Source organism: Macaca mulatta, chromosome 17 (genome assembly GCF_049350105.2).
Source record: "Macaca mulatta isolate MMU2019108-1 chromosome 17, T2T-MMU8v2.0, whole genome shotgun sequence".
Lineage (NCBI taxonomy): Eukaryota > Metazoa > Chordata > Mammalia > Primates > Cercopithecidae > Macaca > Macaca mulatta.
This window is the reverse complement of record NC_133422.1, coordinates 65,887,200-65,915,146: the sequence shown is the minus strand read 5'-3', so window position 1 is coordinate 65,915,146 and position 27,947 is coordinate 65,887,200. Positions and strand designations below refer to the sequence as shown.

The 27,947-nt window shown below is 34.8% G+C and overlaps 1 long non-coding RNA gene across 1 annotated transcript; it reads right to left on the bottom strand.

The window, feature by feature from the left end:
* Positions 1–563: 563 nt before the first annotated feature.
* On the bottom strand, positions 564–27,623 carry LOC106994303 (uncharacterized). The gene is made up of 3 exons (XR_001440847.3): positions 27,572–27,623; positions 1,553–1,609; positions 564–1,299 (listed from the first exon to the last, which is right to left on the bottom strand). It is a non-coding gene; the product is annotated as an uncharacterized LOC106994303 (long non-coding RNA).
* Between the last annotated feature and the right edge of the window lie 324 nt (positions 27,624–27,947).

Sequence of the window (27,947 nt, the reverse complement as noted above, 5' to 3'; positions counted from 1 at the left end):
TCTACTTTGGAATTAATGTTTATCCTTAGAAGCACCTCCACCATCGTTTCATACAATTTATACAATATGCATTAATTACGTTCTCATAGATTCATTATCCCAATCATGCCTTCAAATCTTTTCAAAAGTGTCACTCTATAACTGGAATGCTAACTGTTATTTATTAATATGCTCACTAGGAAAACTCTAGACTAGCGCTTTTCAAACTTTAATTGAAAACAAATCACCTGGGGTCTTTTAAAATGCAGATTCTGATCAGGACATTTTTGGCTTAAACCTGACATGATGACTTTCTAATAAACTTCGAGGTGATGCTGATGCTGCTAATCTATGGGTTACACAATGGTTATTATAGATTAATCTCTCTGATTTTTTTTTTTTTTGCTGCAAAGAATAGTGGAGGGGGCCATTCAAAAAAGGTAAAAATACACATACCCACCTGAATGTTGGTATCTACTTGGCTCAGTCATTGCCAATGGTGGTGGAATGTCAATCACCCATTTGGCAACTGGGTGGTTAATATTCACCCAGTCACCAAATAACAATGACGATGACAACAACAATAATCATAGAAACTCTTTAATTCTAATCGAATACCATTAGAACCAGTATTGGGTTCTTTTATCAACACTTTTTGTTATATCAGGAAGTCATAAAATATGTACATAAAAACTTATACATTTTATCTTAATTAAAAAACATAAATGTTAATTCTTTCACCTATCTTTGATCCCAGGCCAAGGTATTTTATTTTAGTATAAGTCAGCAGATTAGATTTCCTTGTCATCTTTCATACATAAAAGGGATCCATAATTCATCACCTCAGATTTCCAGTTTTCATTTATTTCAAGTGGAGCAATAACTTAAGTACACTTGCAAAGAACTATGATTAGAAGATTTACAGTAACTTTCAATTTTTTACAATTAACTTCTCTATACCTAATTCAAGTGTAATTATTTTAGGGAAGTCAACTTTATTGGGAGGATCCAAAGCACCCAACACAATTACCATAAAAACAAAAAATTCTTCTTCGTTGTGTTTTACTTGTTGTTATTGCCATATATAATGATTAACTAAATTATAGCTTCGGGGACAAATATAGCCAAAATGTTTAATTCACTACTAAACATTGGTAGCAGAACTATGTGCGTAAACCGTGCAACTGACTAGCTATAACTGTGACTGTGCCATTAGTATCCATCAGTTAGTTTCACAGAAGGTAGAGAGAATAATAACCAATCAAAAAAGTGGTGGATGGTTAAGAAAACTTCTAATCTTCAAGAAAATCCAAAGCATATCTGCAACATTTTTTAAAAAAAATTAAAGGAATTAAATACATAATCTTCAGAAATGTTTCTCATAATCTCTTCTGATACTTCCCAATTCTGTTGTACATTTGGCTCCTTTTTCCTTCCCATATTGAGTCATATTTCCTTTTCCATCACCCTTTTACCATCTCAGGTTTTATTTTGAGGTGTGGGTGTGTGTTTCTGTGTGTATATGTGTGTGTGTGTGTGTGCATGTATCACTTTAGCCACTTTACATTCTTACATTTTTCTACATTTTCTCAAGTCTCACCTCTAATTCTTCTTCAGAATCATGAAATATCTGGGGGGAAATGGGAAAAAAGGGCAGTCTAAAATTATTTTCTTGGTAATTAAACTTTTACATCTTACAGATATTTGCCAAATGTATTATTTGCCTGATCCATCAATGAGCTAAGGTAGTAGTCTTTAAGGCTTGTGCGTTCCAATAGAGCAAATTAAAGTAACACTGCCATTTGGTAGTAGAGAATGCCTTATATAATAAGGATCATTCAAATAATATAAAATTAGAGATTCATTAAATACAACACAAATAAATACATATGAATCAATGATCTGGAAACAAAAAGCCAGTCTAGGAGGTTTTCTTCTTAATATAATTACCTTAGTGCCACCAACTAATGGTAAGATCATGAACTATGAGCAAAATATAACTACATTTTTCACTCTTTTCTCTTAAAAATATGTGATTTTTCATTATTCACAATTCTCATGAGAGAAAGTAAACAAGAGCAAAATTAATTTAAAAAATGAAAATATGCTATAGTCAAAATTTCAATAGAACTATGCTAGAAAAAAATTACCAAAGAAAGACTTTGTATATTTGGAAAAAAAATACATGTATAAATTAGCCTAATTACTACTTATGCAAGAGATTTGGTTGTAGCTTTTATATCTACCTAATAATTTCATGAGTTAGTGAGAAAAGGATTGAAATTCTGAAAACTTCAGTCTCATGTCAGTTCAAATGTTTACTGATCATAGCATCAAATAAATAATCTTTTGAAATTTATTTTTACTCAGTTATTTTCTGTAATTCTAATGTGCCTTTAAAAATTTTTATTTTCAGAATAAAATCTGGTGTAAAATATTTAAAAGCTAAAATGGACAAAGTAGACAACAAATTTTTTAAAGAATTATTTATACATTATACATATAAGCAGAAACTTAGGTTCAAATTAGAATATGGAAAACAAATGGTTTTAATCATCTATTTTCCTGACAAATAGCAAAATAGTTTTGTAACATTAGATGTTTTATTCAGTATCTCTTTGTTAATGATTAGAAGAAGTTAAGAGTAAGTCTCTCCAGGTCCAGAAATTAGACATTTACAGTATTTATCAGTATACAGTTGTCTTTCTAAGGCTTTTGATGTACAGCCATACACATCAAGAGACACACACACCTGCAAACACAGACAAAGCTACCAACTGATGTGGCTATGAATGGATGATATTCTATTTTATTCACTATTGGTTTGATCTCTTTAAATAAGTCATGCATTGTTTACAGGGCACTGTATTAGAAAAACTGATTCAATGTGATATTCAGGTTAATTATTTTATTATTCTGGGGTTTTGACCTGGTTTCTATTTCAGAAGTCATAAACAGTGCAGATTTGGATTACTGAAACTGTTCTTGCCTATAAATGATTTTCCAATAGAAACAGCTCAAACAGTAAATCAAAAGCAAAAACTACCCTCAGAGAATTGTCATTCTCTAATATAGACACAACATTAAAGAAAAGAAACCCACCAAAACTTCTTACCAGATTTAATATATTTTCTTTTAGAATTTTTTTTTTTTTTTTTTTTTTTTTTTTTTTTTTTTTTTTTGAGATGAGTCTCACTCTGTCGCCCAGGCTGGAGTGCAGTGGCACAATCTCGGCTCACGGCAAGCTCCGCCTCCCGGGTTCACGCCATTCTCCTGCCTCAGCCTATCGAGTAGCTGGGACCACAGGCGCCGGCCACCACGCCCGGCTAATTTTTTGTATTTTTAGTAGAGACGGGGTTTCACCGTGTTAGCCAGGATGGTCTCGATCTCCTGACCTCGCGATCTACCTGCCTCAGCCTCTCAAAAGGCTGGGATTACAGGCATGAGCCACCGCGCCCGGCTTCTTGTAGATTTTTTTTTTTTTTAATCAAGTTTTCCATGTGAATTGTGCTTATTAAGATATAGATATTTAATTGAAATCTAAATGTAGAATTTGTGATCATAGTCATGTCTACCTTACCTTAAGAACAAAATAAATATTGCATAACAATAAAATGAATCCAAAAAATCCTAAAAAATAAAAATGTAAGCAACTGGCCAGGCGTGGTAGCTCATGCCTGTAATCTCAGTACTTTGGGAGGCCAAGCTGGGTGGATCACTTGAGCTCATGAGTTCGAGACCAGCCTGGCCAAATGGTGAAATCCCGTCTCTACTAAAAATACAAAAATTAGCTGGGTGTGGTGGCGGGTGCCTGAAATCTCAGCTACTTGGGAGACTGAGGCAGGAGAATTGCTTGAACCTGGGAGGCAGAGGTTGCAGCCAGCTGAGATGCCATTGCATTCCATCCTGGGTGACAAGAGCGAAACTTGGTCTCAATTAAAAAAAAAAAGTAAGGAACTAATGTTAATAAACAGCTTAGCTAGCTCACATTGCCTGTGTCCATGCTACAAAACTGTAGACATAAAGCAAAATATCTGATGTTCTCATGTCCCTTTCAAAGATTGGGTTATCTTGGTGTATCCCTCAGGAGACTGTACATTTGACTGAAATCACTCACTATCAGTAATTTTAGAAGTGCTTTCTCTGCATCCCCAAAACAAAACTGTTTCTATTAGCTAGAACCTGTGAATATGATTTCTTACATGGCAAAATACAATTAGGTTTAGAGACCTTGAGGTGAGAAAATTAACCTGATACCTAGGTAGACCAAATCTAATCACACGATTTCTTAAAAGCAGAGAACTGATCCCAGCTGTGTGCAGGGAGACAGCAGCATGAGAAGGATTGGACTTGGACCACATCCAGTTGCTGCTTCTAATATGTATGGGGCTGTGTGCAAGGAACTGAATTGTGCCAACAACCCGAATGAGGGAGGAAATGGATCCCCCACTCTCACCCCTAGTCTTCAGAAAGAAATGCAACCATGCCAAAACTTTGACTTTAGCTGGAGTGAGATTAGCATTGAAATTCTGGCCTGTGGAAAATAATACACTTGAGTTATTTTAAGCCACTAGATCTGTGGTCATTTATTAGGACAGCAAAAGAAAACGAATACAATTCCAAATCATACGTATGGTTCAGTTGCCATGTCTCTTTAGTCTACTTCATTTGGCAGTTTTTTCAGTCTTCCATTGACTTTCATGACCTTAACACTTTTGAAGATTGCAGACAGATTAGAATGTCCTTCAATATGGGTTTCAGTGTCCATAGTGTTAGATTGAGTTTATGAGCATTTGGCAGATTACCACAGAAAGATTGTTATTTCTCATTGTATTTTGTCAGATAGAGAATGATTTTGATTCTGTCCATTGCTGATGATGTTCACTCTGACCACATAAATAAGTTATCTGCCAGGATTCTCCAACTGTGACGTTACTATTTTTCCTGTGGTAATTCTTAAAAGTTTTGGAGGGAGAACTTTGAACTATGTGGTTATCACATTTGTCAACAGACTGTTAATTAATTTATTTATTAAAGTATGGGCTCTTGATTTCCTCTTTGAGGGTTACAGTCATTGCTTTTATATCGGTGTCTCTATGTCTCTCCAGTGGATATTCTCATGACTGTTTTTGGATTCCCCCTTGTGCTACCTGACTATGAGGATATTCTGTTCATACCGTTGGGTTCCATGACTCCACACCAGGTTACCCCAGATCATGCCTTCCTATGGACATCACTTTCACTATTTCTTGGGCTCTGATGTTTCTCACCAGCCAACCCCACCCCTGGCCATAGATACCCACCTCATTTTACTGGGCTGTGACTCTTAATTTTCACAATTTTAAAAACTAATTATTTGTTCTTTATGGAACCCAATAATGTAGTGCTGAAAATATATCAGTTACTAATTGGTGCATGATTTCAGGATACCATGGGATCAGTTGCAAACTACTATGAATAAAAATTAAATTATTAATTTGTCAGTGATTAAAGGGAGTTTTTCTTAGTTTTGTTCATATATTCTACAGAGTTAGAATGAAAAATTTCAAATTATTTAATGTGATACAAAAATTACATTCTAGAAAATTTCACAATTGCATTCAGTAAGCTTTAGTAAGAACGTATAGTATGAATGTTTATTCACCTCTTAATTTACTTAAAATGCTAACATAAAACACAAAAGAGTCATCAGAGTCAACAAGTTACAATGAAAAGTATTTTGAATGCTTACTCAGAAACCCTAGATTCAAATATATACCCTCTAATTTACCACGGGCAAATTAATTACCCTTTTTTTCTCATTTATAAATAGAATAATCTTTGTCTTGTTCACAGTGGAAAGCTCATGATCTTTAAAGTCAGATAAGTTTGGTTTTGGATCTCTGTTTTCGTATCAATAGCTATGTGACTTTTGACATTTTATTTAATTTACCACATCTTCTATTTCATCATCAGTAAAATGAAGATAGTAATTGCTACCTTAGCAATCAATCTGAAGTAGGAATGAAATGGGACAATATGCGTAAATACCTAAGCCAGTAGCTGTTAGGTGCTTATAGTGTGTGACAGTAGTATCAACGATTGGACAAAAAAAGAGAGAAATATCAAAAATATTTTGTGAATTTTAAGGTGTTATAAATATGTAATTTATTTTATTTTTTAAATAATAATAAAACACTTTGCATTTCTCCTTTTAGGCATTATGGGAAATGTAATAATTTATTTTCTAGTATTTTTTTTTAATTTATTTATTATTATTATACTTTAAGTTGTAGGGTACATGTGCATAACATGCAGGTTTGTTACATATGTATACTTGTGCCATGTTGGTGTGCTGCACCCATTAACTCGTCATTTACCTCAGGTATAACTCCCAATGCAATCCCTCCCCCCTCCCCCCTCCCCGTGATAGGCCCCGGTGTGTGATGTTCCCCTTCCTGAGTCCAAGTGATCTCATTGTTCAGTTCCCACCTATGAGTGAGAACATGCGGTGTTTGGTTTTCTGTTCTTGTGATAGTTTGCTAAGAATGATGGTTTCCAGCTGCATCCATGTCCCTACAAAGGACACAAACTCATCCTTTTTTATGGCTGCATAGTATTCCATGGTGTATATGTGCCACATTTTCTTAATCCAATCTGTCACTGATGGACATTTGGGTTGATTCCAAGTCTTTGCTATTGTGAATAGTGCCGCAATAAACATACGTGTGCATGTGTCTTTTCTAGTATTTTTAAGACCATATTCCCTACTGAAATTTAATGGAGGAAAAGAACCACATTTGTGCTCAATGTCCTAATATTCACTTATAATATTTTATTATAGCTATTTGTGTGCATCTGTATCTTCTTTCACTTGAGAGTAAACTCTCCACAGGCAGTGTCTGTCATGAGGTTTGACTTATGAGTAAGTGTCAAATGGATGTGAAATAAAGAAACTAAAAAAATATGTGTGAAGTTCACATATATTGATAGAAGCAAACAGCAGTATTGGTTCACATTCAGACCATCTTTCTAGTTCAGATCTACTGAACATAGAATATTTTAATAAAACCATAGAACATCTGTGCTTTTAAAAATCTGTTTGAATATGAGAAAATACATGTAACAAGAATTTCAAACTAATTTTAAATATGTAAGATATTAGTTTTTCATTAAATAAAACTGAATTCACTTCCACTACTAGAAATAAAAACAAACAGGCCAGGCGCGGTGGCTCATGCCTGTAATCCCAGCCCTTTGGGAGGTCGAGGTGGGTGGATCACGTGGTCAGGAGATCGAGACCATCCTGGCTAACACGGTGAAACCCCGTCTCTACTAAAAATACAGAAATTAGCCGGGCGTGGTTGTGGGCGCCTGTAGTCCCAGCGACTTCAGAGGCTGAGGCAGGAGAATGGTGTGAACCCGGGAGGCGGAGGTTGCAGTGAATCGAGGAGCACCACTGCACTCCAGCCTGGGCGACAGAGGGACATTCTGTCTCTAAATAAATAAATAAATAAAGCTAAAATTAATGTGTACATTTTTTAAGTTACACTTTTTTTTTTTTTTTTTTTTTTTTTTAGAGACAACATCTCAGGTGTATCACTATTTGCCCAGGCTAGAATCAAACTCATGAGCTCAAGTAATCCTCTCATCTCAGCCTCCAGAGTAGCTGGGACTACAGGCATTTACCATTCTGCCTGGCTTATACTTTAAAACCCAAAGTGAATGTCTGTAGGCAATTGAGGAACTGTGTCCAGCTCAAAACTATAAGAAAGGAGTAGCTTGAAAAACAAGTTTGCTATTTCCACTAATCATTTTATTAAATTCCTCAATATTATTAAAACTTCAAATCCTAATAATTTTGTTATCATTACTATTATTGTTAGAAGTGTTTTTGTTTGTTTGTTTGTTTTTTGCTCTTAAATCTTTCCCTATAAAGTTGTAAAAATATTCAGATTTTACTAGTTTTTTTATCTGGAAAAAGTAGTACATGTTAAATTTTTGACAAGGGCATGTAGCATTGGCCCAGAAAGCTAAATAACTTGTTATCTAATATGCTTGAGGAGAGTGAGTGTTGGGTATCTAAGTGAATGTTGTAAATTCCAGAAATGGAGCCAGAATGAGAACTTAGGGTCACTAGAGTGAGAGAGAGGTAAATTGTTATGTCATACAACATACCCAAACTACAACACTAGAATGATCTTTCAAACATTTCTAAGAATCATTTGGCTAGTGGAGCATTTTTAGGTGGACTAACCTAAATACTAGTAATTGCTGAATAGCATATAAAACTGGGTACCTGGAACCTAGTTTTTAAACCCAGTTTATATTTTAATGAAATATATTTTATTTATATTTAAATGTTAACTTATGACAAGGTAACATTTTTTTCTGTCATCAAAAACATTGACATTATAAAATAAACTACTTTCCCATCTGCGCTATTTTACAAAATTATTTTTAAAAATTCATTTGTGCTATTCTGTCTTTCCTGATATTCTAAGCTAGTGGTAAACACTGTCAAATCCCTTTTAATGTAACACAATCATTTACAAAGTAAATCTTGTTTTTCAGAGAGATGCATTTATATCTAGAAATAATTCACTCGACATGTGATAAAAGGAATTTAGATAGTTTTACATTTTTAAACAAGGGCCACTGACATTTAGGGATTTCTACTGAGTGCTCAAGGAAGTCCATTTAGTAATGAGATAAATTCTGAGTACTACACATGGGAATATCATTTGTAGTCCACGAGGACTTTCGAGTCTACCTAAAAATAATAACAGTTAACACAGGTTGGAATTTAATTAAAAGACTGATGGGAAGCAACAAGAGCAAGTGGGAAGATGGAAAAAGATCCCTTAGTGCTTAAGAGTAAAGAATTGTATGTAGCATTTTAAGGACAGTGGTTTGAAGTGTTAGGATGGTCCAGGACAAATTCAAGGCCATCATATCCCTGTGCCTCTGCATCTTTTCACTAAGACTGGAGAGTGAAGTACTTACAATCTATGCTCCCTGCTGCTGGTGCTTTTCAGCGATTACCTAAAAATTATCAAGCTTCCCAAAAACCTAGTATAAAAAATTTCACTTAGTTTTATTGTGATTTGGATCATTATTGCACGGAATATATTATTGAAAGCATACAAATACTTGTAAGCTGTTGGTAGGCAATTGACATTTAAAATGCATATCTTTAAATTAACTTTCAAGACTACAAGTGGTTAATAGTGGGGAGAGAAAATGAGGAGTTTAGGTTTTAAGTGATCCTTTTTTTTCACCTGCAATTTTAAGTTTCCCTGGAAAAATCTTCCAAATTATTTAAAAGGCAAACTTGTTCATATTGCCTTCCTGGTTAATATTCTTCTATGACTGTTAATTAAACAAGATAAAACCCAAATTCCTAGCATATCGTCAGCAGGATTCTGCCCACTTTCCTGTTTCTGTTTAGCCACTTCTCACAAACCCTTTGGAAGTCGATCTCAGTAAGCTGCTTATTGCTTTCTCTATGCCTTTTATATGATGTTCTCTCTGCCTCAACTAACCCATTTATTTACTTAGTGAGTGCATACCCATAGGAAAACACCTCAACTCACAGCCCTGCACCTTTGTGAATGCTTACAAGCTCAGGCAGAGTGTGGCACTTTCTTCTTTGTGGCTCCCATGTCTCTAACGACACTGCTGTAATTATGCTTAGGTGTTCATGTCTTCCGTTAGTCTTCAAATACCTCAGAAAGAGAGATCATGTTCTATACCTCCATGATCCTCTTGTGCCTAGACAGAATAGGTGTTTTGTAAAGCACTGTTGAAAAATGAATGAGTGAAATAGACGGACGTGAAATATTATCAAGATGCCAAATAGGTTCAGAGCACAGACGAACGAGTTGGTTCTAAGAATAACAATTCATTTACTTGACAATTTTCTTAGGAACAACTAATCTAACTTTCCTCGCAAAACCACCTTCCCCATCCCATGTATAAAGAGTAGAATAAAAATGATGCCATTACATTCAGTGCACCCTAGTGGTTACAGAGAATGGACAGCACTTAAACATAGGGTTTCACCCTCACGATACTTTTTCACACCTCATCCCTACAGTTCAGCCGACTCCTTAACAATTGAAAAACGTTTGGGTGATTTGAATATGTATAAGATCTGCCATTTGTAATTTTTTGAGTTTTTTTTCTTGCTTATATAAAATGACATCTATAATGCTTTTAATCAACTTCTGTATCTAGCATTCAAATGCTGTTGACATTAAGGTAAACAATATAATTTGCACTAACACTATGGAAACCTTTAAGTTCATGTACACACAATATGTTATCTTCTGCAAAATTTTATGGAAATATTCTGTATTTTTTTTATTTGAACACAGTAGACAGGTACTTGAACAAAAATGACCTTTTTATATCCTAAGTTCCTCAAATCCACTACTGTGATTCAGTTTTGCATATTGCACCTGCTGAGTTCCTAATGCAAACTATCACAGTGTGTGGTCCCTGCTACTATAAACATGAATTCTCTCATTGTGATTTCATATCTTCAGCACTGATTATAATGATTCTTTGTCAGCTCAAAGCTGTCAACATTGTTCTCAAAGGACTACAACCTTAGCTAAAAAAAAAAGAAAAAGAAAAAAAAAATACTGGGAGCTAGTCACATGGAATTAAAGGTGAACTAGTGTTCTCAGAAAAAGAAAAGGAAGACAAATGTTTCTCTACTTTCTCACTGACAAGAAAAAAAATGAACCGTATAGTTTTGGTTTTGTCATATCACCTTATTAATGAAACTTAATATTTTTTTAATGAAACACTTGGCATCACTTTTATTTTTTCTTATTTTACTACAGCAATATTCTAAATATAAGCCACTGATAGTTATTTTTCTGCTTAATCCTCCTTAACACATTTCCTTTTTCATAAAAAGTGATAAACTACACAAACACTCAACTGCCTGATTACGCAAATACCTCTGCTAATTTGCCAAGGTTAGCAGAAATGGTGCGTACAGCATTTTGTTGGCTATGCATGGATGAAAGGTGCAGAAACAGCACAAGGCTGTATATTTCACACTCCATAAACAAAATGGTGAAACATACACTAGAAAGGTGCAATACTTATCTAATCTAAATTCAGGCAACATCAGTAGCTTTGATCTCTATTAGGTTAAATCACTGTCTCTTCAAGGAATGACCAAATCATTAACCCAACAAACCAGTTGATGAAAATACTCACATATATAAATACTGAGTAGACAACATTTCTGATACAGTGCGAAATAACTCCACATAGTAGAGCATAATAATAATGACTGGAATAGCTTTAAAGTTTTATCCTTTTTTTTCCCCCCGTTTATTTGTCCATTCATACAAAAAATGTATTAAACATCTCTGAACTGAGCAAAGTGTTAGGCATTAAAATAACAAACATAAATAGCAGTTTTTAATGCAATGAATCTCATAGTTTAGTGGGAAGAGCTAGCTCTACAGACAAATTAATAATACAGAACATGGTTAGAACTCACATTAGTAAGGATAATCTCGGCCATAACCAATGACCCCCAAATTGCAGTGGTTTACAAAAACTAGTATTGTCCTCATCATTGGGCTATGGTTCTCCTGTATATTATATTCACTATGGAACTTAAGCTAAAAGAAATATTCTCTGTGAAATATTTCTGATTCTTAATATTATTTTTATCTGGAAGGGACACATGCCAATTTCACTTATATTTCACTGGCCAGACCAAATAACATTAATGTGGTGGGACTGACATTAATGTGGTGGGAAAGTATTATTCACCCTCCACAAGGGACAAGAAAAAAATTGGAAATAACTATTCAGCTCTTATAGTACTATAAAACAGAGGTGGACCAAGCACTTTTGGAAGATACTGGGTAAATCAATGTTAATTCTGAAAGAATCTGAGGTGAAGAGGACATCACGGAGGAGGTGACAATTAAAGAACAAAATATACCTTGTTAATATTACCTTCTCACATTTTTATGGGGCAGAGAGTGTAATTCTCTACAGAAATGTAGTGGTCTAGAAGTATAAAAGAGAATGGTATGCTTGGATAGGAGTGAAAAGTTCAGGACCCAACATACAATATTTTGCAGAGTAGGAGAAGTAGTGACTTTGGTGAAAAAATAAAGTGTCTTCAAGACTAGATTATAGGGACTGGACTATATTTCATTAGCTCTGGAGAATGAGAAATATTTAAACAAAAAAGAATATGGATTGTAACCAGGTCTCTGAGACCTTCTAGGGGAATGGGAAATACTGAGCAGTCAGACTATTCTCAAGAAGAAGATGAAGGCCTAAAATAGAGAGGAGCAGTAGGAATGCGAAAGGGTGACTTGCTGCTTCCTGGGAAGTTTTAATTTCAGATATATTAGTTGATAATTGGGACCTTAGTTAGTCTATCTTTGATAATAAAATAAAATAAAAAGATATAAAGACATTTATTAATTGCAACTGACTTTAAACATTATGCTAGTAAAACATTATTATTTAATGTTTTAATAACTTATGTTAAATGCTATGGGAAAATATATATGAAATTTACCATTTTCACCATTTTTAAGCATATAGTTCAGTGGCATTAGGTGTAGTAACATAGTTGTGCTACCAACACCACAATCCATCAGCAGAATATTTTTCATCTTGCGAAACTGAAACTATGTACCCATTACAAAGCTTCTTATTCCATCCTTCCCCAGTCCCTGGCAATCATTATTCTACTTCCTTTCTCTATGAATTTGACTAAATACCGCATAAGAGTGTTTTAATTGTATTAAAAGAAGGAAAATTATAATTCTATGAAGTGTATCTTTTTTGAAAGTATATCACTGATTATCATAAACCAATTCATGAAATTATTATGAAATGTGCCATTTTGGTAGACCAATGACTGCACAAGCTCTCTAATTTACTGAAAGGACTCATGTAACTAAATATAAAATTATACACAACAGTTAACAGTTATTGCAGCAAAGCATATAGTGAAAGATTACAGGAAAAACATATGCAATAGGCAAAGGGGAATGGTCACAAACACAGGCTTTCTTGCCTTCACTTTGTGGGTATCACATTATAGATGCATCATTTTCTCTACCTGCAAATTGTAGATTATGTGGAAGCAATCTTTACCCAGGAAAGCCCACTTGAGTCTTGGGCTCCAACATGGTGCAGACCCCGAACCAGGCATTAGATGCACATCATGAATCTTCATGTTTACTCTGAACGTGCTGACAACCTGGTCCATCATGATGCACTTGGGATGCATGGATGTACAGAATGCTTGGGATGTATAGAAAGAACATCATCACTCAATAGCTACAAAAATAATTCAAGTTGTTTTGTTCTCAGAGTTTGCATGTAATCACGATTACTAATAGGCAAGAACAGAATAAAACAAGACTGCTGCATTAAGTTTTTCCATATATATGTGTATGTATACATGTATATATCTAACAAAATATACAAATATTCAAAGTCTAGCAGCTTTCTTAGTTTTAATTTCAGTTAGCCATCTATTTTTTAAAATAATTAGACAAAGACCTTGCAAATCGTTTTTGATACAGGTTGGGTGTCTTGAAAAATTTTTTGAGTTCCTGGCATGACGTTCATTGTGCATGTAAGTCAATAGGACTTCAACCACTAGTCACAGACACAAATTTATCTCATTAATTTATAGTTACTCCAGTCAAAAATATTATTGTATAGTCCAACTTTCTCTTCAGAATGTAGAGAGCGCAAAGGGCACATGAAGGACAATTTCGGGTGCAGAAAGTTGGGTAAGGAGCATTAGCACAATATTCCTTGGAGCCTCAAATTTCAAAATTATGCCACCAAGTCTTCCCTCATTACTAGAAATAAAATGCTTCTCTTTGCCTAGCCAGTCTGCCTATGTTAACTTCTCTCTACCACATTAAGGTGATGTGAGCAAGCAATTTCAGTCCATTGACTCATAATTTACTCACAAATACAGATTTTGGGAAGAAATCAAAGTCAAATCACAGACTTTTACTTTGTTTCTTCTGTTTTAGATGACATAGAAGCTTAGTGTCAGAGAGACTTGCCCAAGCCAGTGTCAAATAATCAAAAGCAAAGGGCAGGACCTCACACTAGCAGTTGGCTGGAGCCAGGTTTACCAGGAAAGATTAGCTTCAGGAGGAGGAGGAGGAGCTGCGGCACTGCTGTGCACTGTATTCCAAAGAGTGCTCAGAGATCTGAAAAGGCTTGTTGTCATCCTGCGGAGGAGAGGCACTGACCTTCGGTCTATTGAGTTTTTGAGTTACAGCCTTCGTTGGGAAGCAGTAGTTCCACCTCTTTTTGATCGGGGGTTGGTAGCATTACAAAGTGGCAGAACCTTGGTTCCTGCTCTAGTCCATTAGAAGAGCAGTAATGATTTGGTGAGTGCCAGGCCTGCTTCTGGAGTGATCAGGAGCTCAGATTCAAACCTTATGAAGGCAATTGATATGACCTAGGGGATGGATAAACTGGATTCCATCTTGATACCATTCCAGATTGATTTCACAGAATGTCACAGAAGGCCAACATGGAGACACTAGAGTTACTCCTTATTGCTTACGTCTCAGTCACCCAGTTCATTTGAGAGCTGGATGGAAATTCTCATCTTATGTCTGTTCATTCAGTCTTTCAAGTAAATATAATATCTGATGAGCTCTAACTATGTACTAGGCAATAGGAATATGACAATGCAGAAAACATTGTCTCTAGCCTCAAAAATTTGATGTCAGGTGTCGTACATAAATGAGTCACCAGGTGATTTCAATACAGAGTATAATAGGGACTATTATGAAAGACGTATACTGTAGCACAGAAAAGAGATACCTACCTCAGTCTTTGAGAATCAAGAAAACTAGAGTGATTTTTAATAGCTTGAAGTACAAGTTATTTCTGTTAGAGTATGCTTCTTCCTAGTAGCTGTATTTTCCCCAGAATATATCACTGTGATTTAGTTTTTGTTTTGTTTTAAAATATCCATTATGATCCTCAAACATTGTCCAGCTTTTTACGTTTATGGTTAGATTATTAGTCTTCGTAATGAACCTTTCCTAGTTCTCAGGAGAGTAGATCAAGGTTATTTTCCCGGTTTCTAAATTATTTTTATCACTCACTAGCTTTGGCACCATACTAACTTGTTGGCAAAAATGTGTTCATAGTGTCCCTCTATTATCCCTTTATTATCTGTTTAGTTGTTAATAATAACCTTCTCTCTTTTATTCTTTGGTTGGTAATGTGTGCCTTGTCTTTTAATTTCATGATCTAACTTGCTAAAGGTTTGTCAGTTTTGTTTAACATTTCAAACAAAAACAAAAACAAAAAAACAAACTTTGGTTTCATTGATTTCTTTATTGATTCTGCTTTCAGTTTTATTTATTTGTGCTCCAATCATTATGGCTATGCGCCTGCTTTTGCTTGCTTTTTACTTAGTTTGCCTTTTTTCTAGTTTCTTAAAGCAGGAGCTCGGCTATTGATTTGAGGATTTTTTTTTTCTTTACTGATTCAGGGATTTCAGGATATAAATTTACATCTAGATACTGCTTTACCTATATCTCATAAGTTTTAAGGTATGTTTTAATTTTTATTCTGTTCAAAATCTTATCTATTTCCTTTGTAATTTGTTCTTTGAGACATTTTTTTAAATGTTTATTTTCCAAATGTTTAGCATTTTTCAGATTCTTGTTTCTGTTATAGATTTCTAATTTAATTCTAGTCAGAAAACATATTTTATATTGTTTCAATATTTTAAAATTTATTCAGACTTATTTTGTGGCTAAACATATAGTCCATCCAGGAGAATATTTCATATGCAGTTGAAAGAACTTGTATACTGCAGACTTTGGATTAATTGTGTTAAAAATTTTAATTTTTACAATTTATCAATTTAGTTGATAACATTGTTTAAGTCTTGTGTATTCTTAGTGATTTTTAGTTGAGTTTATAAAAGAACACGAATAGGTAAGGCAATTCTAAGGAAATAGGACAAAGCTGAAGGTATCACGTTACCCAACTTCAAACTATACTACAAGGCTACAGTAACCCAAACAGCATGGTACTGGTATGAACACAAGCACACAGACTAATGGAACAGAATAGAAAACCTGGAAATAAGGCTGCACATCTACGACCATCTTACAAAAACAAGCAATGGAGAAAAGATTCCTTATTCAATAAATGGTGCTGGGTTAGCTGGCTAGACATATGCAGAAGATTGAATCTGAACCCCTTCCTAACACCATACACAAAGTTAACTCAAGATGGAATAAAGACTTAAGTGTAAAACTCAAAATTATAAAAACCCTAGAAGACAACCTTGGCAATACCATCCTTAATATAGTAACGGACAAAGACACCAAAAGCAATGACAAGTGGAATATAATTAAACTTAAGAGCTTCTGCATAGCAAAAGAAACTATCAATAGAATAAACAGACAATGTACAGAATGGGAGAACATTTTTGCAAACTACGCCTCTGACAAAGATCTAATATCCACCATCTATAAGGAACTTATGCAAATTTATAAGAGAAAAATACCCCACTAAAAGTGGGCAAAGGATATAAACAAACATTTCTCAAAAGAAGACATACTTCATACAACAATCACATAAAAAAGGCTCAATATCACTGATCATTGGGTAATGCAAATCAAAACTGCAATGAGATACTCTCATACTGGTTAGAATGACTATAATTAAGTCAGAAAATAACAGATGCTGGTGAGGTAGAGGAGAAAGTGCACTGTTGGTGGGAGTGTAAATTGGTTCAACTATTGTGGAATGCTGTATGGTGATTCCTCAAAAACTAAAAGCAGAACTACCATTGGACCTGGTATCCCATTACTGGGTATATACACAGAGGCATATAAATCATTCTACCATATACACAGCTGCATGTGAATGTTCGTTGAAACAACGTTCACAATAGCAAAGACACAGAATTAACCTAAATGCCCATCAATGATTGGATAAAGAAAATGTGGTACATATATATCATGGAATATCATGCAGCCATATAAAAGAATGAGATCATGTCTTTTGTGGGAACATGGGTGGAGCTGGAGGCTATTTATCCTTAGCAAACTAACAAAGGAACAGAAAACCAAATACTGCATGTTCTTCCTTATAAGTGGGAGCTAAATGTTAAGAACTAATGAAGATAAAGAATATAACAGACATGGGGGTCTACTTGAGGATAGAGAGTGAGAGGAGGGAGAGAACCAGAAAAGATAGCTATGGGGTAGTGGGCTTTATACAGGGTGATGAAATCATACGTACAACAAACTCCTGCTACCTGTGTTTACCTATGTAACAAACCTTCACATGTACCCCCAAACCTAAACTAAAAGTTAACAATTAAAAATAAACCATTGAGAGTGGGGAATATAACTTATTGAAGATTATTGTTGGATTTCCTATTTCAATTTTCAATTCTGCCAGTTTTTGCTTCAACTATTTTGGATTTTGTTGTTAGGTGCATAAACATTTTTTTTTTCTCCCCTGAGTTTATCCTTTCATCATTATGAACACTGATGGACCCTTTTGTCACTCTTTGTCCATCGTAACGTCTCTTAAAGTCTCTCATATCTTAATGTAGCCACTCCAGCTCTCCTGTGGTTATTTTTTGACAGATATATGTATATCTTTTGCCATTCTTTTATTTTCAACTTATTTGTGCTTTTGAATCTACGGTATCTCTCTCAAAAACACCATATAGTTGAATCTTGATTTTTTAAAGCCAATTTGATGATCATTACCTTTTTAGTTAACTTATATTGTGGAATTTACATCTATCATTTTCATATTTGCTTTGAATTTGTCTTGTGTCTTTGTTGTTCTTCTGTGATTACTTTATTGCCTTATATTGAGTTAAATAAATAGTTTTATTTCTCTGTTGATTTTTTTTTTTTTTAAGGCAGAGTTTCACTCTATCACCCAGGCTGGAGTGCAATGGTGCGATCTCGGTTCTATGCAACCTCCACCACCTGGGTTCAAGCTATTATCCTGCCTCAGCCTCCTGAGTAGCTGTGATTTTTTAAACTATATAATTTTGACTTTTTTTAGTGGTTGCCCTAGAGATTGTGATAGAATTTTAATTTGATTCTGGTAAAATACCCAACCTTGGCCCCAAGTAGCTCAACTTCTCTCCTCCTCCTTTGTGCTATGATTGAAATCTCAGTTATTAGTGGTTTAGGATAAATATAATTGGAAGCCACTGAAGTGTTTTGAGTAATGAAGAGCTAAGTTCAGATCTGCACACCCTTAGGAGATCACATTGTCCTTACACACACACAAACACACACCACACACACACACACACACACACACACTTCCTGTTACCTAATAGATGAATTTATGCTTCTGGAAGAGCAAGAATTTCTGAATGAAAAGCTATGGTTCCATTCCAGCTGTTATATTGTTAAGTCATATAACACTGTAGAGTTAGCCCTTCTTGTAAAAAGGAGCTTGTGTTCCATAGACTTTTATGGCTCAGTCTGTGATAACATATATCAGCTTATGCTGCATCTTTGGCTGAAATACAGTCATCACAGAGGTTAGTGCCCACATCCCTAGGTACTCAAGCAGCAAGTGCTAACTGCTCTGTTCTGTCAGCCAGATCTTGGCTCTTGCCCCTGAACCCTTTTCTTTTGCCAGCTTTTGTACACAGTGTAGAAACTGACGGAACTAATTTGTTACCCTGAATATGGTGGGTTTTAGCCTCATTGGTAAATCATCTTTAAGACAAATTTTCTTTTCCAGAAGAAATATCGTTTCTTATATGTAAATATTAGTAATTACATTTCAAGGAAAGAACAATTTGTTAGATAGCAATGTGTTATTGATGAGTCATTACAAAAAATGTTAATTTCATTCTCAGTGGTAGACATATAATTCTGTTTTTTTGTTTTGTTTGAGATGGAGTTTTACTCTTTCGCCCAGGCTGGAGTGAAGTGGCACGATCTCAGCTCACTGCAACCTCCGCCCCACCAGGTTCAAGTGATTCTCCTGCCTCAGCCTCACAGGTAGCTGGGATTACAGGTGCCTGCAACCACGTGCAGCTAATTTTTGTATTTTTAGTAGAGATAGGGTTTCTCCATGCTGGCCAGGCTGATCTCGAACTCCTGACCTCAGGTGATCTACCCACCTTGGCCTCCCAAAGTGCTAGGAATATAGGCATGAGGCACCGTGCCCAGCCTCTGTGTGTGTGTGTGTGTGTTTGTGTGTGTGTGTGTGTGTGTGTGTTAACAAATTTTTCAACAAAATCAGATTGTATATGACAAGTTCTCTATTGTTCTTTTCATAAAGTAACTTGCAGGAACTGAGTCGAGAATCTCCTCATATGAAAAAAAATTTGCCTGTCAGACCTAAGGATAACAAGGACATTGAGGTAGAGGATGAACTACAGTCAGAGAGAGCAAGTGATTAGCCATTTTTAGATGGAACATAGCAGATCTAAAATCCACATAAAAAGGAGTATTGATATGAAGGATTTATGAGAAATAACAGACAGAAGTCAGAAGGAAAACAAACTCAGGATCCAGACTGTTTCCTTAAATGTGTTATTTCTGCTGACTATGTGAGTCCTAAATATGTACAGGTAGACTCTTCTTTAGGGAGTATTTGGGATTCTGACCTGTTGTATAATTTAGTACATTTAATATAACATATAAAATGGAGTAAAGTTAGACATTTATTGTGCCATGTCCATGTCATATTTAGAAACTGCAGTCTTATTTTTAATAGGACAACATAAGGGATTGTATCTACTAAAGACAGAAAGCCCTTCCCACTATAATTCTTTTCCTTAGAGAATTATGAATCATATGACCCATTGGGATGTCTGCAAATGATACATTCCTATATTTTAGTTCTTATGGTGTATACTAAATAGATTTTAGAGGAAAGGTTAAAAAGAAAGAAAGGAATTGTAGAATATTCACTCTAACCATGAAATTAGGGTGATGTATGGAACTGAAATAAAAGAAAGAGGAGCACATAAACTGGAATGTAGATTACTCTCATTCCCTCTATAGCAAGAATGCACAAAATGATGCCAACACTGACCTTCTTTATATTAGCCATCTCCTGCAAGTGAGAAATACACTAAAGAAGATCTTTGAATCCTGGTCAGTAAGACATAAGAACAAAGTAGGAGAAGACATTAGAACATTTGATCATACTAGAGGAGGTGGACTTCCCATTATTTCTGTGAATTCTTCGTAAATCAGAGGGCTTCACATCTTCTTTCATGTGCATGGTGTAATTGTCTAGATGTGCCAGGATGAGGCTCATCATTTTACAAGCACAAAATATAAACACATAGGGTAGTTAGAGTTTTTAATGTGAAAAATAAATTAACATTCTATCACATAATTTATGGGAAATGTGCAATGTATTTTATTGACTGCCTGTAGAACTTGGAAATATGATTTATATGAATTTGCCATTTCAGCATGATGAATTAATTGTCACATTGAGGATTATGGAATTAGCTGGAAGAACAGATGATTAACCACCACAGCATTTTGGCTAGTGAAGTTTTACCTTCTGATTTTTGAACATTAATAAATCACACTTCAGCATATGGGATTATTTTGGCAATAGAGTCACTTATCAATTTAGTCATTTCAAACCAGAGTAATGTATAAGTTGAAAATGCTGCAGACATGAAAACCAGTTCCTGAGAACAATTGAGTATTATTCTTATAGTCACATTAATTACAGCTGAAACAAACCTTGAAGAGCTAAGAAAACTTAGCACAACTTATCCACTATTTACTAGAAAAAAAAAAAGAAATCGATACGGCCATTAATTGCACAAATAGCAATAAATACTTTGGCTGCTCTCCAGGAAGTGTACCAACTGAGAGAATTTTTCGTACTGCTGGTTTCATTACACAGATCGCAGTCACAGTAAAGCGGGCAGTGGACTGCTGTTCAATAAACTAAATTTAATGTTACTCAATTATGATCATCGTGCTCAGATATAATACTAATAGGAATGTCAACCGCTATTACATTTTCAGATTTATGTAAAATAATTCCAATGCTATTTGCTATCCCTCAGATACAAGGTTCATCTGGTTGTTTATGCAGTTGGTCGATATTGATCGTGCACAGCAAGTAGCACAGTAGAGGCCCAATGGCAAGTATATATAACATCCCCTGTGCCAGCAGCTAGGGTGCTATGCCAAGCACCAGGGGCAGCATGCCAAGTCATCAAGCAGATAGCGCACCTCTGCAAAGCTGCCTCTTTTTTTTTTGTTTTACAATATTTCTTTGAATTGCTCACATGTGCCATGAATAATTCTTGCCAACATTACCCAGCATGAAACAGAAATGAAAGCAGGAAAATGTCTTTCTTAGGTAATTCTTTGCAAAGCTAAATGAATCCAGTGAAGATATCACTCTGGCATCATTATATGTTGTTATGTGTGGCTGGGGCTGTGTCATTTAGCAAAAAATGTTACAAAAAACTGTTCAGTGGACTGAACAGCTCGTACATATGATTTTGTATACCACCTGCAAAAAATATACCAAACCATATAATCAACCACCTGGCCGAGTAAGTAGGGTAGCTAAACACTACTTTGTTGTTGTACCCACATTTTCAGGAAGTTGGAGAACATAAACAGACACAGGCACAATGAACATGTGTACACGATAAGGCTTGTTAAAGCTTTTCTGTTCAATAAAGCATACAGTGCCTGCTGTTCAGAGTACTGTTGAACAGATTTGCTTTATTTCTAATGAAGGTGTTTGGGCATTTTCCTGGCACAAATGGAGTGAAATTATGTACTTAAAACAACACTTTAAAACAACAGCACAACAAACCACCACTTCTATTGCATTGCAACAGATTGGAAAAAATGAAAATAGATATAAACTGAAAGTCAATAATGAATTAGTGTTGCTACTATGGATGAATCATTCATTTAGGAGAATCTTGCTTAGTTTTAAACAACCTGTGTGTCTAGCAACTTCCACTGAATTCCTTGCTGCCTAAATGGTGTGTTTATTATAACAGTCTCCATACCAATGCTCGTGGCGAAAATACTTTACAGGTGGCCTCTTTACTTATTTGGCTATAAGTGAATATGAGAGTAATTTGATTGTAAACTAATCTTTATATCACCAGATTTCCAGTGTTAGCAATGTCAATCTCATTATCTCATCTTTTCACTAGCTCAGCACTGGCTAGCTTTCTGTGGCGATGCACCTTTTAAAATTCTAGTCCCTCATTGTTTGACAGATTACTGGAGGAAGAACTAATAACTAGATGAGGGTATTCAATGTGAAACAAAGGGAGTTGCTGCTTACAGACCAAGGTCTCTTGCTCTCATTATCTCTGTGGCTCTGAGTTTAAGCTCATTAGATTCTCCCTTTTGTCTCTTTTTAATATAGAAAGACTGATTTGGGATTTGTTGACTCCATTCCAACTCCTTAAGAAAAACGTTAGGATTTTGAACACATAGAGAAGTTCTGCTATGTAGTATTAGTTTTCTACTTAAAAATCTTTTTTTTTATTTTGGGTGATTTGGTTACCTCTTACCCCAAATTTTTTCCATCTTTCATTTGAGAATAATTTTACGACATGGGAGGTTTAAAAGTGCATTTGCTTTGTGAGAATATATAAATGTATTTTGCCAGTCATTTCAAATGTTCATGTTAACTTCTATTTCCTCTAGAAAAAAAAATAGAGGAGAAGTAGAAGAGAACTTTTAAAACCTATTAATAAATACGCTGTATATATTAAATGCAAAAACTAGAATAGGGACAACATGATTTTCTTTTAATTCAAAATGATCTCTAGACAAGAAGAAGCTAAGAATAAAATAAATTTCTTATAAACATATAATTAAAATACATTACATAGTGTTCTTAGAATTAAAAAATAAACTTTGACATTTATGTTTAATGTTCACTATGAGATAAAGAATTTCTCCTCATTATGTAACCTCCCATCTTTCCTCATGTCTACATTTGTTTTGGTTTTGTTGTGTATATTTTCATTTTATAATTTTTAACTTTTGCTGTATGCTTTGAAATAGTAAGAACATTATCTACTTTTGAAATTTTTGGCTGTCATTGAATATATTATGTTTGAATATATTATGACACTGAATATCAATCACTTCAGAGCCCTGTGTTGCAGTTAGACTAACTTGAGAAAAGTAAATAATCCATATGGCCCTAAACTTTGCCAAAGTACATTTTTCTAAACATCCAGGACAATTACTTTTCAAAAATATATTTTCACCTATTCTTCTTCATCCTGAAGTCATTCTGTCACTATTTTTAGTGCCTCATATCAACTTTCTCATAGTCCTACTTCAACTTTTTTTTTCTTTTCCAAGAGAATATTTCAGAATATTTTGTTTGTTTTGTTTTGTTTTGTTTTTGGAGTCTCACTCTGTTGCCCAGGCTGGAGTGCAGTGGTGCCATCTCGGCTCACTGTAACCTCCGCCTCCTGGGTTCAAGCGATTCTCCTGCCTCAGCCTCCTGAGTAGCTGGAACTACAGGTGCACGCCACCACACCCAGCTAATTTTTGTATTTTTCGTAGAGACGGGGTTTCACCATATTGGCCAGGATGGTCTCGATCTCTTGACCTCATGATCCACCTGCCTCGGCCTCCGAAAGTGCTGGGATTACAGGCGTAAGCTACAGCACCCGGCCAGAATATTTAGTTTTATGTAAGATAATGGTAATCAGCACTCTCATTACTTTATGACTGAAAATGTCTTTATTTTGCCTTACACTACAATATATTAACTTAGAATTTGAAGTTCACAATGGTTTGCTTGCATAGTTTTCAAAACTTTCAAGATGTCACTACACAGGTTTGCGGAATCTGGTGTTATGAGCACTGTCTTAGATCAGTCTGTTTTCTAACCCTTGTGGGTAGGATGGTTTTGTATATACATTATTTCTTTTATCTTGCTTCAGTAATTTGTGAACAGTCAAATCTTTGAAGACTATGTTCAGAGTATTTTCCAGGGATTTGTGTTTTCTATTTTGTTTGTAGTGGTTGTGTTTTCTATCTCGTTTCTATCTCATTCTCGGCTCTGAAGCATAGGCAATTGTTAAATAACTGGAAGTAAATCTCCTTGTTAACTCTTCTCTTACATCTGCTTTCTTTTTTCTTTTTTCTTTGGCTCTTTATATTAGGATATGTTTTCAGTTTATTGTTCACATCAATAGCTGGCCCTTGAAACTTATCTCTTTCTAGCTATATATTGATAATATTGTTAATTTCCAGAAACCCTTTGTTACTCTTGTTATTTTCTTTCCTTAATTTCTTCATTCTTCCATCTCATCCTCACTTTCTCCCTCCCTTTCTCCTGTCCCCTGTGTCCTGTCTTCTATTGTTTTCCTTCCTTTCCTCTTTCCGTTCTTCCTGCTTTCTTTCCTTTCAAATATATAGTAGACTATTCTGGTTTTCTTGAAGTAATTACCTATCAAATTTCCCTGATGATGTCAACAGGAGTTTTTTCAATCTAGATGCAAATATTAATGTAAAATGTTATTTTGTTACTTTATTCTGTTACTGACAAATGTTTAATTATATTTGAAAAATCTGGGGATCTGAATCTACTTTCTCAATTTGTTTTATTATATATAAATAAATCAAGTATTTCTGATAAAAATTTAGTATCTGATATTAGATAAGCTATAAATGTAAAATCATGCTGGAGTTGGAAGAACAGTAAAAGAAAGGAAAATATATCATCAATAGTTTTATAATGATTTTATTTTGAAATGATATTTTAAATATATTGCAAAATGAAATATATTACTAAAATTAATTTCACCTTCATCTTTTTACTTTTATTGTGGCTACTAGAAAATTAAAATACACGTATGTTTCTTATTATATTTTACCAGACTGCACTATATATACCACAGTATATACCACATGACTAGTATGTATATATATATTCATTGTCAATAAACTCAATTAATCTGAAACCATGTTATCTCTATTTTGGTCTAGTGTTTCCAGAAATTACTTTTACCTACAATTTGGATTTTTTTGGCCATATATGTATTAATATTATAATCTTTTTTATGGTGCGTAAATGTTCTGGTCCTTTGGGACTCAGCATGCTGAATCTGACCTTAGTAGTGGCGCTGTTAGCACTGACAGGCAGTGGAGGTGGACATGAGGTAATGCCCCTTCAGGGTCTATAAGCAAGGCATGACTCTGCGGTCAAGTGAGGCTTCATGGGAGTGGGAGTTTGGGAGTTATTTAAATCAAATAAATCATTTCAAATATCATTATTCTCAGTATCAGTCTCCAACTCTTTGCCAATGATTACTCTAATTAGTACATAAGATACTAGAAGATTTTGTGAATTTAATGTATGTTGTAATTTCTCAACCCAGAGCATCTGGCTCTGCATTTTTTTTTTTAGGGTAATCATAGAAATGATTTTCTTTTTACCGTGCCTTTTTTTTTTTAATTAAAAAAAAAAAACTAAACAAAACTTAAAACCTATCCTGTTATTGCCACCTTAAACTTGCCAGTGTGTGAAACAACCATTCATCCTTATGGTCTTATATTCCTCATTTGCAGTGTGATGGTATGGCTGCATCCATTCAGTCTGTCAAAGAGGGACTGTGAATGATAATTGAAGCAAATCATTTGCAATCTGCATGTAGAGGTTACTGGTACTCTATTTGAAAATAATTTAATCACTGCCATGGAGATCAACCAGGAATCAATTCCAGATTCCTATCACCAGAGTGGTGCTGTAAGTTACTGTGTTATGTGAGTTTCAGTAACAGATGGAGAATCTACTCTTGATAGTTTAACAAGAAAGAAATTTAAGAGAAGAAATTAAGTTTAACATTGTTGGGTGATATAGTATAATATCCAGAAATGACTGCCAGAGCAATGCCTCAGAACTGCCTACCCCTGGGAGCTATAAACTCTACCACTTCTGAAAATGTAAGAATCAAGGAGCTATCATCACAACTTCAATTTTCTAGATTACATTGCCACTGTTGTTACAAAATAAATATCTGCGTAGGATTTTGTGAACCATCTGCAATATTTCTTCATACTAGTTTCCAAGAACAGGAAACTTAGAACCAGAGAAGTAAATTTGTGAGCAGACGATATAGAAATTCAGGAAAAAAGGTACTAATGTAAAGAATGTTATTATAGATAAAGAGAGACACAAAATAATAGCAAAAGCATTTATACAGAAAGATATGATAATTCTAAACTTTTGTGTATTTAGTAACATATGATTAAAATATGCAGCACAAAAAAGATATAACCGCAGAAAAATACACAAATGTACTATCAGAGTGGATGATTTAATATACCTGTCACAGTAATTGATAAATCAAGCAGACAAAAAAAAATCTATAAGGGTATAGCCAATTTGAATAACATAATTAAGAAGCTTGATTTACATATATAAATACATATATTCTGAAAAGTAACTATAATATAAATAGTAATAAACATACATTTTTCTGAAAAGTAATAAATAATAATAATATTTTTTGTTCAAGCACATATGGATATTAAGCTTTAAGCATGCTTGCCTTTTACTCCACAGGGAGACATCACATCTATCTTCCAAGGCTGTTTACTATGCAAAAATCCTTTAAAAGATAATCCTGGACAAAGGGTAGTCATTGCCTTGCTGGCATGACATAAAGACCCATGGAGAATTGTTTACTAATAATGGCATGACTGCAAGATGGCAGTTTGAGATTACTCACTAAATATCTTAAATATATATCATCACATGTGTCTTATGTTGCCTTTGAACTCTTAAAACACTTGCTACAAGTAGTTTTACAATTTTGTTGTTGTAAGTAGTACACAGGTGCACTAAACTCTCTTTCACTTATGAGGGTTTAGCGGATGGTATCATTTGTTTAGAATTATGCTTTTGCCTTTGCTCTTGCTATGTTTTATAGTGGAAGTAGTATAATTCCCTGCCTCACTGGCATTGGGCTCGGACATGTAATTTACTTGGGCCAATGAAAGATGAGTTAGCTTCACACGTGCTTCTGTGAACTTGCCTTGTTTAGCTTTCACTCTAGGTGCCCTGCTCTGTGCCATGAAAAAGAAAAATACTCAAGATAGTGATTGCTTCTTCAGCTTAGACCTTGTTTTAGTCTATTTAGTGTGGTGATAACAGACTACCTAAAACTGGATAATATATTTTAAAAGTTTATTTGGCTTATAATTCAGGTGGCTGGACAGTATAAGACCAGACAACTGCATCTGGTGAGGTTCTCTGGCTGTTCCAGTTCATGGCAGAAAGCAGACGAGGCTCTCTTTGCATGTGCAAATAGATCACATGGACAGAGGGGAAGGTGGGGAAATGTCAAGCACTTTTTCATAACCAGCTCTGCCAGAAACAAATAATGTGAAAACCCCCTCACCCCCAGGGAGGACACATTCATGAGGGTTCTACCCACCTGACCCAAGCACCTCCCACCAGCCCCTACCTCCAACATTAACACATTGGAGATCAAATTCGTGCATGAGGTTCAGAGGGCACAAACATCCAAACCACAGCAGTCCTAAAATGAAACATAAGCAGAAATGACCTGAGCCCATTCTTCAGGCTGAAACACAGGTGCTGCAGCCACTCCACAGACCAAAAAAAAAAAAAAAAAAAAAAAAAAAAAAAAAAAAAAAAAAAATGCTTGTGTTGTAAGCCACTGAAATTTTGGAGACTACTATGCAGAATTATTGAAACAGAACTTGACTAATTTGGAGAGAACGTCTTTTTTATTATTTTCCAGACCACTGGACACCCAGGAAATTTACTTAAGTCCAGATGTCTGAGTTTTCATGGGAATTAGTTCATATATCTTTCCAAATAAAGAATATTTCAGAAACTTTTGTCTAAAACTGGGCGTGGTTTTCAGTGCTCAAATCTAATTACTTCATCGAGTATGTTGTGTGACAATTTTCTTCACC